This window comes from Gobius niger (assembly GCF_951799975.1).
Source record: "Gobius niger genome assembly, chromosome: 6".
NCBI classification, from domain to species: Eukaryota; Metazoa; Chordata; class Actinopteri; order Gobiiformes; family Gobiidae; genus Gobius; species Gobius niger.
This window is the reverse complement of record NC_136857.1, coordinates 32,229,203-32,243,546: the sequence shown is the minus strand read 5'-3', so window position 1 is coordinate 32,243,546 and position 14,344 is coordinate 32,229,203. Positions and strand designations below refer to the sequence as shown.

The 14,344-nt window shown below is 43.7% G+C and overlaps 1 pseudogene across 1 annotated transcript; it reads left to right on the top strand.

Moving 5' to 3' along the window:
* The first annotated feature begins 1,023 nt into the window (after nucleotides 1–1,023).
* Nucleotides 1,024–8,486, top strand: LOC306964868 (annotated as a pseudogene). The gene is made up of 4 exons: nucleotides 1,024–2,600; nucleotides 5,817–5,888; nucleotides 5,942–5,957; nucleotides 6,823–8,486. The product of its transcript is annotated as an uncharacterized misc_RNA (transcript).
* Nucleotides 8,487–14,344: the final 5,858 nt, after the last annotated feature.

Here is a 14,344-nt window from a genome sequence, read left to right as displayed (position 1 = left end):
TACCTCTTATATTTGCAAATGTAAAACTATCAGATCCAATTTTGCTCTTTGATTATTACCCTTGGCATCTCTGAATGTTTGTGTAGGCTCTCAGTTGTGCTGTTATTTTCTATCTTGGTGGAAATATTTAAATCTTCACTGCAATCATCTCAAGATGTTTTGCACCGGATCCAAAACAAATTGTCCTGAGATCCAACATGGCTGAGTTGAAACAAAAGACGATGAGCTTGTGATGGGCTGCGGTCAACTCTAACTGAAAACTGTAGTTCACTACAAAAACAAAATATCAAGCTTGGGTTTGAATGACTTGAATTGAGAATATGTTTCTTGTTGTGAGTGGTTTTCACTCTGCCAATGGGACAAGAGCAATTCGCTGACCCCATTGGAAAAGAAAAATAATCTGAAATCAAGACAAAATAAGTCAGAACAAGTAAAATTATCTAGGTCAAATGCCTGACTAAATTTTAACAAGTCAAAACAATTCAACAATGCAAATGATTATCCTCAAATTGAGACATTTAAACTAGATGAGTGTTCAAAATGGAAACAAAAGGATCATTATCAGTGTTTCATGCCTGATCTATTTACTGTATATGTCGTTGGAAACCCTCTTGGAAAAAGCCACTGATGTTGAATTTTGGGTGGCCAACAGGCTTTTCTAAAACACAATTTCTTAGAAAACATTCATGCCAAATTTGGACCAAAGTGAATGATTAGTCCAATAAATGTCATTGATTTACTGCACTGACCAGGCACTGCAGACAGGAGCGGAGAGCCTTCAGCTTCCTCCCAGTGCACACATCACAGGGCACATCCTGAGGTCCAGCATAGCAGTGGTCAGGAGAGGGATCTTGGTCATCGGTTCTCTGCTCCATTCTCCCTCAATAATAACTTCACTCTGACACAAACCTATGAACCTGCTTCAGCCGGTTTGTGCCACTCCCTCTGTTAGACACGCCTTAGGCACACAGTGTTTTTATTTGTGTCAAAGTACAAATCTCGGCCACTGCTATAGAGGGAGAAATGGCGCAGAGAGCAGTCAACCACAAAGCCTTTCTCTGTCCCATCTGTGTGGATCTACTGGAGGATCCAGCAACTATTCCCTGTGGACACAGCTACTGCAGGAAGTGCATTGAGCTGCACTGGGACACAGAGAACCTCCACTACAGCTGTCCTGAGTGTAGAGAGAGCTTCAGCCCTCGGCCTGGGCTGGTCAAAAACATCATGTTAGCAGGTTGAAGAAGCTGCAGTTGAAGAAGACTGGGCTCACAGCGCCACCTACTGACCGCTGCTATGCTGGAGCTCAGGATGTGCCCTGTGATGTGTGCACTGGGAGGAAGCTGAAGGCTCTCCGCTCCTGTCTGCAGTGCCTGGTCTCTTACTGTGAGAGCCACCTCCAGCCTCATCGTGATGTGGCAGTGCTGCAGAAACACCAGCTGGTGGCGCCCTCCAACAAGCTCCAGGAAAATCTCTGCTCTCAACACCACAAAGTGTTGGAGCTGTTCTGCCGTACAGACCAGCAGCTCCTGTGTCCTTTCTGTGTGGACCAACACAAGGGCCATGACACGGTGTCCTCAGCCACAGAGAGGGCCCAGAAGCAGGAACAGCTGCCGGCTCGAAGGACCCTACTGCTCCAGAGCCTCCAGGACAAAGAGACAGACCTGGAGAGGCTCCAACAGGAGGCCCAGGACATCAGCCGCTCTGCCCAGACAGCAGTGCAGCGCAGTGGGGACAGCTTCAGAGAGATGGCCCTTCTCCTGGAGAAAAGACGCTCTGAAGTGGAGCAGCAGATCCGCTCCGAGCAGGAGACCAAACTGAGACAAGTCCAAGAGCTTCAGGACCAACTGCAGCTGGACATTACTGCACTGAAGAGGAACATCTCAGAGCTGGACACGCTGTCCCTCACAGCAGACCACAACCAGTTTCTACTGCACTGTCCCCCACTGTCCACACAGAGGACACACACAGCCAGGGTTAGGACAGGGTCCCAGCGCTACTTTGAGGATGTGTCCACAGCTGTGTCCGCGCTCAAAGACAAACTGCAGCTCACTCTGGAAGACTGTCTGACCAAGGTCTCACTGACTCTGAGTCCAACAGCTGAACCCACCAGAGAGGACTTCTTACAACATCACACTCACATCACTCTCGACTCAAACACAGTGAACAGAGGGCTTGCTCTGTCTGAGGGAAACAGGAGAGTAACATTCATGGGAAAAGGCCAGAGTTATCGTCGTCATGTGAACAGGTTCAGTGACTATCGGCAGGTCCTGAGCAGAGAGAGTCTAACGGGCCGCTGTTACTGGGAGCTGGAGTGGAGCGGGGCGGGGGTGTTTGTAGGAGTGTCTTACAGAGATATTCAGAAAAAAGGCCCTGAAAGTTTAATTGGACACAATGATAGATCCTGGGCCTTGTACTGTGACAGAAACAGTTGCTCGTTTTGGTTTAATAGAGTCAGGACAGAGATCTCAGGTCAGGCCTGGTCCAGAATTGGGGTTTTCCTGGACCACAGTGCAGGGGTTTTATCGTTTTACAGCGTCTCTGAAACCATGAGCCTCCTCCACACAGTCCACACCACTTTCACTCAGCCACTGCTCATGGGAGTTTGTTTTGGCTGGCCTCAGGATGGAGACACTGTCTATTTTCCGTAACTCCGATAAAAAAGAGATGAGAAAAAAATAAAACATGATGAGATTAATATTACTTCAAAACAAGAAGTAGAAAAAATAAAATGTCTATAAACTATACAAATCTAAAAAAAAACACTGTGTTTTTGTCATACATTTGCAACATAAAGCTCTGACAGAAGCTTCTGATTATAAATCTAAAAATATAGTGTTCATGTAATTACTGTTATTTTGTACAATAACTTAACTTAACACTTAAGTAAATGTAACTCAGGGCAGTACAGAGTACATGCAAATTGTATTTGAAAGATTTGTTTATGGAATGTCTTTGTAAATTCATGTCGGTTTAAAAAAAAATCTAAATCTATTAAATGATTATTTGAAACTACATTTTGTAAAGATAGCTTTGTGTCTTTGTGTCTCTTTGTTAAAAGTACTTCTAACTTTCTTTTTCACTTTTACATTGATTTGGAATTGTTTGGGATATTACACATTATTTGTTTATTTTATAAATACATAAACAAAATAAAAAATAACATAAAAATAACTTCTTTATTCATTATTATTTAGATTTTGAGTAGTTTATTTATTTTACTTTCATTTATTTATTGAATTAGGACCATGCATTTTATTCAGCACGTCAGCTAGCTCATTATCATCCATTGTCCCCTTCAGGTCAGAACAATAAACATTAAACGAGACCAAATACAGAAGAAAATACGTAATGGGACGACATACTGACAGTGTAGTTTCAGTAAACCAGCCTCAGAGCTTAAAGACGCATTTTTTAACTTTTTATGTGAGAACAAAAGTTTATATTTGTGTGTATTTGACTTTGTAGTGACCCAGCGGCTGTATGAGTGGTCAGCATGGCGCCTTAACTTTCCATCACGGTGGTCTCTACAACACTCCAGGATCAATTGTTTTGTAGGTTTTCAGGTGAGAGGCTCTGTCAGCAGCGAAAACTGCAGCATGGCTGAAACGTTTTACCCAAGTGTAACTTTACTTGAAATAGTCTTACCCATAAAGAAGTGATCCAAATAATCATCAGCCAAAAGTAAAAGTCACAAATTAAGGATAATAATAACTGAGCAATAGAGTTCAGGACTGTGATGTCATATCGTTAAGCGAACTTTCTCCAAATATTCAAAAAATACTTTAACAAATGCTGAATTATTGATGTAGTTTTCTCCTCAATAAAGATACAAAGCCATGGAGAAGAGCAAAGTGGTTCAACCATAGAGCTCCACAGTCCCGCCTCCTCTCCGGTCCGGAAGGAAAATTCCCCTTGCTTTGAGACCGTATTGATTTCGAATAAAGTCTTTAACTCCATAACTACGTCATCTTGGGCTGAATCCAGCTCTGTGGTTATAAAGCGACCTCAAAGTCAGATGCAGGTGAAAAAAACACGATGAGATCCATCTAGTTTACGAAAAAATACAGTTTAACTGCGAGCCTTCGTCCTAGAACTACATTACCCAGGATGCTCGGTATTCCCATGATTTACTACGAGGCTTTTGATTGTTGGAGCTTCACGTTCCCACACGTATTTATTTATTGTAATGTAGACAACATATTATAAAAAATGTATTAAAACATAATGCAGGCAGATAGTTGATGTTTTATCCATATCTAACACTGATAGTAAGAAAAACGTCAGATGGATCAAAAAAATGTTCCCAACGATCCAATTAAACTAACCACCGATCATTTTAATTCACATTAGCATGATTCAGATTGTTTAATAGTGAAATAATATACAACTTTTGTCTGCAAAGTAAAAGAAACTCGCCGTGTTTGCTGAAAACCTTGTTGCCTTGACCAGCGGGCACGATGTCACAATGGTTCTTGGGATACGGAGTTTCTATAGCCAGGAAGTGAATTATGTCACAGCCTTGTACCTTTGCCTTTTCTTCAACATTATGTCTTCTTTTTGGATTGAAATGAAACATTTTATGGTCACGAATTGCTACATAGCTGATTAGCTTTTTGTGGTGACGTTAAACTCTAAATATTTGAATTTTTGGAAAATCGACGGTCGTGCAGACAGGGATTTTTTGCTTCCGGAACGGAGCAACAGGACCGCAAGGGGCGGGACTGTGGAGCTCTATAGAAATAAAAAGAAGTGTCATTCGATCCTTACGCATGCGGACAGTTAGCAAAGAAGCAACTCCGGTATACTTTTCAGATCCATTAGCCTGCTTAATGCATTTTCCCTATAGCCGTTAGCATTAGCTACCAAGCATCTCAAATTATGAACAATTCAGATGTTTTCAGCTCTTGTCAACCCATCGACCACATTTAGGGGAGGCCAAAGCCCAGTTAGAAATCATTAATAAATGTACAGACATTTGGATATTTACTTTAGAGACAAATCAGCGTCTAAAAGTGTCCTCCGAGCTAAAAGCTAAATGCTAAATCACATTCAAATTTCTGATTTTCATGGGTCAGATTCTCAAATACACATCTAATAGACATTAAACATCATCTTATGATATGTACATGATAAAGAAAGAATTGAAAAGTATATAAATGCCGTGAAACATGTCATGCTTGGCCGTCACTGAGCTGCAGAACAAAATGAAGTCACTTTTGCTTTGTCGCCATGGAACTGTCGTCAGTTACAAAACGTTTCCATGGCTACAAGGCAAAAGTGACTTCATTTTGTTTCAGGGTGCAGGAACAAGACGTTGGCGTCTTGTGGAGTATGAATAGGCCTTAAGTCCGGTTTATGTTTATGACATGATGTAGAAAAAAAGTCACATGATTACAGGCTGAACACTTTTATTCTGAAGCGACATCACACTATAACCAACTTTTTACTCAATCCACATACATTTACTCGTTAAGTACAGGGAAATACACTGTGTTTCCAGCCTTGTACCAGTTCAAACCAACCCCAGCGAGCAGCGGCTGAGCAAAAGTGGTGTGGAATCTGTGGAGGAGGCTCATGGTTTGAGAGACATTGTAAATCGATAAAACCCCTGCACTGTGGTCCAGGAAAACCCCAATTCTGGACCCAGCCAGACCTGGGACCTGGGCTTCGATTGTGTGGCACCAAAATGAGCTACTGTTTAGACCACAGTCCAAAGCCCAGGATTTATCGTTAGATCCAAATCCACTTTCTGCTCCAGCTCTGTCGATGTCCCCGTAAGACACTGCTACATACACCCAGTGCGCGTCCCACTCCAGCTCCCAGTAACAGCGGCCCGTCAGACTCTCCCTGCTCAGGACCTGGCCATAGGAAAGGAACCTGTCCACGTGGTCAGGATAACTCTGCTCTTCTCGCGTAACTGTGACTCTCCTGTTTCCCTCAGACAGAGCCAGCCACGGGTGAGCTGTGTTTGGGTCCAGAGTGATGCGAGTGTAATGTTGTAAGAAGTCGTCTCTTGTGGTGGGTTCAACTGTTGGACTCAGAGCCAGCGAGACGTCGGTCAGACCGTCCTTCGCTTTCTTCACTGCGGAGGGCGCGGCCAGCTGGTGTTTCTGCAGCCGTGCCACATCATGATGAGGCTGGAGGTGGATCTTACAGTAAGAGACCTGATATAGAGGAGGAGATTAGGCACACACACACACAAAAAAAGGAAAAACATTAGCTGCTTTAAAATGTAATATACTGTGACCAAATTTGAATGTGCCCTCTTTTGATTGAAAATCTAAAATGCTCAGATCCAATAATGCTGTGCTATTATTACCTTTGGTATCTCAGAATGTTTGTGTTGGATCTCAGGTGTTTTATATCTTGGAGTGTTCAAAAAAGGATCATTATCAGGGTCCCATGCCTGATCTATTTACAGCATTTGTCGTTGGAAACCCTCTTGGAAAAAGCCACTGATGTTGAATTTTGGGTGGCCAACAGGCTTTTCTGAAACACAATTTCTTAGAAAACATTCATGCCAAATTTGGACCAAAGTTAATGATTAGTCCAATAAATGTCATTGATCTACTGCACTGACCAGGCACTGCAGACAGGAGCGGAGAGCCTTCAGCTTCCTCCCAGTGCACACATCACAGGGCACATCCTGAGGTCCAGCATAGCAGTGGTCAGGAGAGGGATCTTGGTCATCGGTTCTCTGCTCCATTCTCCCTCAATAATAACTTCACTCTGACACAAACCTATGAACCTGCTTCAGCCGGTTTGTGCCGCTCCCTCTGTTAGACACGCCTTAGGCACACAGTGTTTTTATTTGTGTCAAAGTACAAATCTCGGCCACTGTTATAGAGGGAGAAATGGCGCAAAGAGCAGTCAACCACAAAGCCTTTCTCTGTCCCATCTGTTTGGATCTACTGGAGGATCCAGCAACTATTCCCTGTGGACACAGCTACTGCAGGAAGTGCATTGAGCTGCACTGAGACACAGAGCCTCCACTACAGCTGTCCTGAGTGTCGAGAGAGCTTCAGCCCTCGGCCTGGGCTGGTCAAAAACATCATGTTAGCAGGTTTAGTGGAGCAGCTGAAGAAGACTGGGCTCACAGCGCCACCTGCTGACCACTGCTATGCTGGAGCTCAGGATGTGCCCTGTGATGTGTGCACTGGGAGGAAGCTGAAGGCTCTCCGCTCCTGTCTGCAGTGCCTGGTCTCTTACTGTGAGAGCCACCTCCAGCCTCATTGTGATGTGGCAGTGCTGCAGAAACACCAGCTGGTGGCGCCCTCCAACAAGCTCCAGGAAAACCTCTGCTCTCAACACCACAAAGTGTTGGAGTTGTTCTGCCGTACAGACCAGCAGCTCCTGTGTCCTCTCTGTGTGGACCAACACAAGGGGCATGACATGGTGTCCTCAGCCACAGAGAGGGCCCAGAGGCAGGAACAGCTGCCGGCTCGAAGGACCCTACTGCTCCAGAGCCTCCAGGACAAAGAGACAGACCTGGAGAGGCTCCGACAGGAGGCCCAGGACATCCGCCGCTCTGCCCAGACAGCAGTGCAGCGCAGTGGGGACAGCTTCAGAGAGATGGCCCTTCTCCTGGAGAAAAGACGCTCTGAAGTGGAGCAGCAGATCCGCTCCGAGCAGGAGACCCAACTGAGACGAGTCCAAGAGCTTCAGGACCAACTGCAGCAGGACGTGACTGAGCTGAAGAGGAACATCTCAGAGCTGGACACACTGTCCCTCACAGCAGACCACAACCAGTTCCTACTGCACTGTCCCCCACTGTCCACACAGAGGACACACACAGCCAGGGTTAGGACAGGGTCCCAGCGCTACTTTGAGGATGTGTCCACAGCTGTGTCCGCGCTCAGAGACAAACTGCATCTCACTCTGGAGGACGGTCTGACCAACGTCTCACTGACTCTGAGTCCAACAGCTGAACCCACCAGAGAGGACTTCTTACAACATCACACTCACATCACTCTGGACTCAAACACAGTGAACAAATATGTGTCTCTGTCTGAGGGAAACAGGAGAATCACATTTATGGGAGTAGACCAGTGTTATCCCCGTCATGTGGACAGGTTCAGTGATTATTATCAGGTCCTGAGCAGAGAGAGTCTGACGGGCCGCTGTTACTGGGAGCTGGAGTGGAGCGGGGCGGGGGTGTGTGTAGCAGTGTCTTACAGAGATATTCAGAGAGGAGGCTTAAGGAGTTTATTTGGACACAATGATAAATCCTGGGCCTTGTACTGTGACAGAAACAGTTGCTCGTTTTGGTCTAATAGAATCGAGATTCAGAGATCTCAGGTCTGGTTGGGTCCAGAATTGGGGTTTTCCTGGACCACAGTGCAGGGGTTTTATCGTTTTACAGCGTCTCTGAAACCATGAGCCTCCTCCACACAGTCCACACCACTTTCACGCAGCCAGTGCTCACTGGAGTTTGGTTTAGCTGGTCTCATGTTGGAGACACTGCTCATTTCCCTTCACTCAGATAAAGAAGAGACGAGTGAGTGAGAGGAGGAGGCAATAAAAACATTTACTTGGCAAGATTAATATAACTTCAAAATAAGAAGTAATAATATTATTTACTAAAAATGAGAATAAACAATACAAATTTGAAATCCTGTACTTTTGTTATACATTGCGATATAAAGCTTCTGGCTAACTCATTCTAAGACAAATTACTGTCACTAATCATTTCAAATCTAAAAATATATTGTTGATGAAACTACTGTTATCTTGTACAATGACTACAAATACTTAAGTAAATGTAACTCAGGACTGGAGTATGTGCAAATTGTATTTGCTGGATTTGTTAATAGAATAACTGTAAATTGATGTTGGTTTCACTCTTTATTTCAAAATCTATTAAATCATTATTTGACACTACATTTTCTAACGATAGTTTTGTGTGTGTTAAAAGTTCAAGTAACTTTCTTTTTCACTTTTACATTGATTTGGAATTGTTCGGGATTTTACATTGTAAGTAAATGATCAAAAAGCTGTAATCATGATCATGGTCTTGTCTCAAAGTGGATTTTCATGAAGGTCTTGTGTTCTTACCAAGTAATTTACAATAATAATAAAAGTGTTTACAGCGGTATTGGTTTTTAGCAAATTGTTGTCAGAATGTTTTTGTAAAAATGTTGATGTATTTCAAACAAAAGATGACGCCCTCTTCGAATGAACTCATCTAGTGCTCAGACTTGCACTAAAATGTTCAAATAACGCTTCAAGTGACTCCTTTAGTGACATGACACTTGTCCTGAACTAAACGTTGTCATAGTAACCTGAAGCTGACAGTTTAAACCAGTGCTGATAACCGTCAATGACCAAAAGGAAACAGTAGGTGGCAGCACAGGTCTATAGAATGATGGATCTGATATCATTCATAGACTTGATACATTGGAGTACTCTGTGATTGGGTTTTGAATGTCATGTGTCGCTGCTGTTTTTCTGCTCTGGTCTGGTCTCCCTCAGACTCTCCACCAGCCCCTTGTGTGTTTGTTAAATGTGTCCAAAAGTGTTTTGCTCTCACCTGGCCCTTAGCCATCCGTAAACTCCAGTCAATGATCATTTCCCTACATGTTACGTCTGGGCAAATTTCCAGAAGAACAGATTAAAGAAAATGTAAGAACTAAATGTTGAGAGATTTCCCATTAGGCTAGTCCAAAAACAAAGGAGGTTCATTTTAACATTTTGAACGCGATATATCCATCCAGTGAGTTGCTTAGAGTGAGGTTTGGTATTGATTATAACAATTGTACTTCCTATGACTCAGACATTGAAACCACTGAACATCTGTTTTATCAATGTATGTACACAAATGCATTCTGGGAGGACTTTATGGACCTCTTCCAAAATCCAGTCACAACAGGACACTCTTACATTGGACAATATCATTTTTGGGATTACCCTGAAGGACTCACAGACGGACTATGCTCTGAACAATTTATTAAGCCTTTCTAAATATTGTTCATTCTTGCAAGTGGAAAAAAGTCAAGCGTTTAAGAGACAACTTGAAGGAAACTATGTGATATCTTTAAAATGTATGAAATGTAAATCTGCACTATCTCTTCTTAATGTGCTTGACAATCCAATCTTTTTACATGATGAGCTACTTTTATGTAACAATATCGACAGAGAGCTACCAATGCATCAAAGAGACTCATGTCTAATGATGCTCTTTCAACAAAATGACTTGAATGTTCTGCTCTATACCAGAGGTAGAGTCGCCAACATGTTTACTTAAGTATTATGCTACTTTAAGATAGTTCTACTCAAGTAAAAGCAAGAAGTACTGGCCCAAATAATGACTCAAGTAAGATTAAAAAGTACTTGGAGAAAATGGTACTCGGGTTCTGTGAGTAACTGAGTAACCGTTTGAGCGAAAAAGTCTGATTCAAGTTTCAGTTTGACCTAAATAATGAGAAACAAAATACCACAAAAACCTATAAAAGGAAAACACACAGCGGTTACTAAGGAAACAGATACTTCATTTTGATATTACTCAAAGTAGAAGTAAAAAGTACTGTATGGAAAAACGACTTGCAAAAATACAGTTACTTCAAAACGTAACTTAGGTGCACGTATGTTGAGTAAGCACTTTAGTAAATGTAACTGAGTACTTCCCATCTCTGTACTCTACTTGATGAAGTTGGTCATTTTTATACTCACTACTGCCACCTCAGTTCTTAAACGTAACTGCACCTTCTATATGAAGCTCGTGCATGACGGCTCTTTGGGCCCGAATTTATAACTTTCTGAGTGACGGTGCAGGATTTTAGAGGCAGTTGTGGTGAACAGGTCTGAGCTCGTTCTACACATTAGGGCGTGGCTGGAACATGTAGGGGGAGGAAAATACTTAGTTTGAACATTTTTAACCCAGAACACTATCGCTCAAATTCATAACACCATCAACGGCGGGTATTTTTAACCCGAGATAATAAACCCCGATAAAAAGTACTTGTCATCAAACTCTATCGAAACATGACAATACATGACACATTTGAGTCGTGTTGTTTTATATTAAACGGTGTCATGTCTAATAAAATGAAAGAAAAGCATCATAAGAGGACCATATAAAAATGCTCCATTACTGGAAAATAAGGAATTTGGGAACAAAAAATCCTAAAAAATAAAATAATGAAGATGTAAAGTTGTTTTTGGTCCATACATTCCTGGGATCTGTGAGACTTCTCTGGTGAAGCTCAGTGTCCTCGGCACAAACAGCCACAGGAGAGAGAAACTGAATATGTCTGATTATAAATGGGTATAAATGAGCAGCTGACTAAAATAACTATGTGCTACTCACTTACTGTGAGGCCAGAGACACCGAGCTCTGTGACAGGAGCAAAGCTGGAGTTGAAGTCACAAAATAAATGTGTCAGTCCTGAATGTCAACCATGAGAGGGGGCAAGAGCCTGATTAAATACACAAACCTTAACCTACCTTCTATCACTATTGCAACATGTGGCTGTAGGAAAAAGTGTGTTTTGGAGGAAAACACCAGGCCATCAAAGATGTCAAAGACAAAGCTGAAGCTCAGAGACCCAGGACACTCAGAAAAGCTCAGCATCATGAACATCACATACATGTATTTGCTCGGGTGAAAACCAAATGGTGTTCTAGGGTTAAACTCTGTATAGTCCCTTTAAAGTTTGCAGATTCTGTTCAAAATGTTCAGCACCAAAGAAAACGTCTCTAAAATGTGACTTCTAAAGCGCGTGTAGAAATGTGGAAGGCTTGGGCGAGCGAGAGCCCCGTTATCAGCTGTTGGGCTTTTCCCATAGAATGATCAAACTGAACATTTGCTGTATATTATGTGTGTGTTTTATGTCAACCAAGTTTTAATAATGAATAACTGTTCCTGAAGAAATATTAGCCACATTTAAAAAGCATTGAAAGTATCGATACTTTGATAAAGTAATATTTTTTTTATATTTAATATAATATCGATGCATGGTATTGCATATTGCAAAATGATATATCCCAGCCCTAAAGGTTAATATCTCTGCAATTCCCAGGCCTTTCCACATGAAACAAAAAACGGCACAAAGGTTTCATTATTTTATCCTGGAGGTGTCCAAAAGAGAGGACAGTATTCAAAAGCATGGTCAGTTGAAGGGAATTGCAGCTAAATTTGGGAAACTAATCCCAAACAAGAAATGTTAAGGTTAAAGATGCATTATGTAGCTTTTTAGTGGCCCATAAGACTCACCAGGATCACTTGTTTTTTCAGGTTCCCATAGGTTTTCTCGGTTGGAAGCATCCCCACGGTTACACATACATTCCATCCAGTAAACCTACCAGTAACTCAAAAGACAGGGAGGAAAATAAAGGTTCTGTGCTAACCACTCATACGGCCGCTGGGTCACTCAAAGGTCAAACACGCACAACTTCTTCTTATAGCTAAAGCTACACAGTGCACCTTTAAATAATTGTGTTGTTTCTGTTTGGAGATTTCTTTCACAAAGTGTCAGAAAGAGCCTGGAGTGTCGTTCTGAATGTCCCGGGTGCAGCTCTGTGAGTGACCAGCAGGTGTCAGCAGAGCTCCCCCCCTGCCGTCACTGTGAGTATGATTTAGCTCCGACCCCAGAGATTGACTTTAATCAGATTACAGATTACAGCGTCCACCGCGCTCACAACACAAGGTCATTACGAGCTTAGCCTCATGTCGCGTATGGATGATATCGGCCAATCATATCGCCCAGTCCTCCCCCCCCCGCCCCGCCCGCCCCGCCGTGTATAATCTCATCTGCACAATACGGCTACTTATCCTCTGCACCGATGCAGGGCCTCCTCTGCATCTGCAACAGCTCTGACTTCTCCTCTGCTTCCACGACGAGAGCCCTCCTCTGCAACACCAAACAAACACTATCACACAAGGAGATGAAAAGTCCCTATACGTGCCCAAACGCCAACCGGACTGTCACTTTAATGGAAGCGGGACGTCTCCATGGAGATGTCGACTAATGGCAGCCAAATATGACATTTAAAGGAACAGGCCACCGTTTTTCCATACTGAGATATGTTCTTACCTGAGCTTAGAATCAGAATCAGAATCAGAATAGTTTTTATTGCCATTTGTTTGTAAACTACAAACTAGGATTTGTTCTCGGTGAGACGAGCAACATTAAACATAAAAACACAGAGTTTAGATCAAAATAAGCGATAAACTTTAAACTCTAAGGCTTTAGGGGCATGCATAAGAATATTCAAATAAATAAGATAAAAAATAACAGGTCAAATATGGTAAGACAAACACAATTGACATAGAACAACAGGATTGGATTTACATATGTATAAAGTGATAAAGTGATAGCAGTGGATCTAAGTGTGGACAGACCACATAGTGCAGTAGAGCAGATCCAGTCTGTCCTGAGTTATTCGGTCTCTTTATTGTTCATGAGTCTGACGGCGGGATCTATGGCTCTTGATAGACCGTAGCCTCCTGCCTGAGGGGAGAGGGGTGAATAGTCCGTGTCCAGGGTGAGAAGGGTCAGCTGTGATCCGACCCACAGGCCTCCAGGTCCTGGAGGCGAGCAGGACTTGGAGAGATGGAGCTCACAGCCGAGCAGCCTGCAGTCGATGCTTGTCCCAGTCTGTAGCGCCGGGGTACCACACAGTGATGGAGGAGGTGAGGATGGACCACACGGTGATGGAGGAGGTGAGGATGGACCACACAGTGATGGAGGAGGTGAGGATGGACCACACGGTGATGGAGGAGGTGAGGATGGACCACACGGTGATGGAGGAGGTGAGGATGGACCACACGGTGATGGAGGAGGTGAGGATGGACCACACGGTGATGGAGGAGGTGAGGATGGACCACACGGTGATGGAGGAGGTGAGGATGGACCACACGGTGATGGAGGAGGTGAGGATGGACCACACGGTGATGGAGGAGGTGAGGATGGACCACACGGTGATGGAGGAGGTGAGGATGGACCACACGGTGATGGAGGAGGTGAGGATGGACCACACGGTGATGGAGGAGGTGAGGATGGACCACACGGTGATGGAGGAGGTGAGGATGGACCCCACGGGGATGGAGGAGGTGAGGATGGCCTCGGTGATGGCCGTGTAGAACTGCACCAGCATCTTGGTCGGCAGCTTAAGTTTCCTCAGCTGCCGTAGGAAGAACATCCTCTGCTGGGCCTTCTGGACGAGGGAGCTGATGGTTGGCTCCCATTTGAGGTCCTGGGTGATGGTGAAGGAGTCCACGATGGAGATGGGGGTGGGAGAGTCTGTCAGGGCGAGGGGGGACGGTGGGGCTGTGTCTTTCCTGAAGTCCACGATCATCTCCACTGTCTTCTGGGTGTTCAACTCCAGGTTGTTGTGACTGCACCAG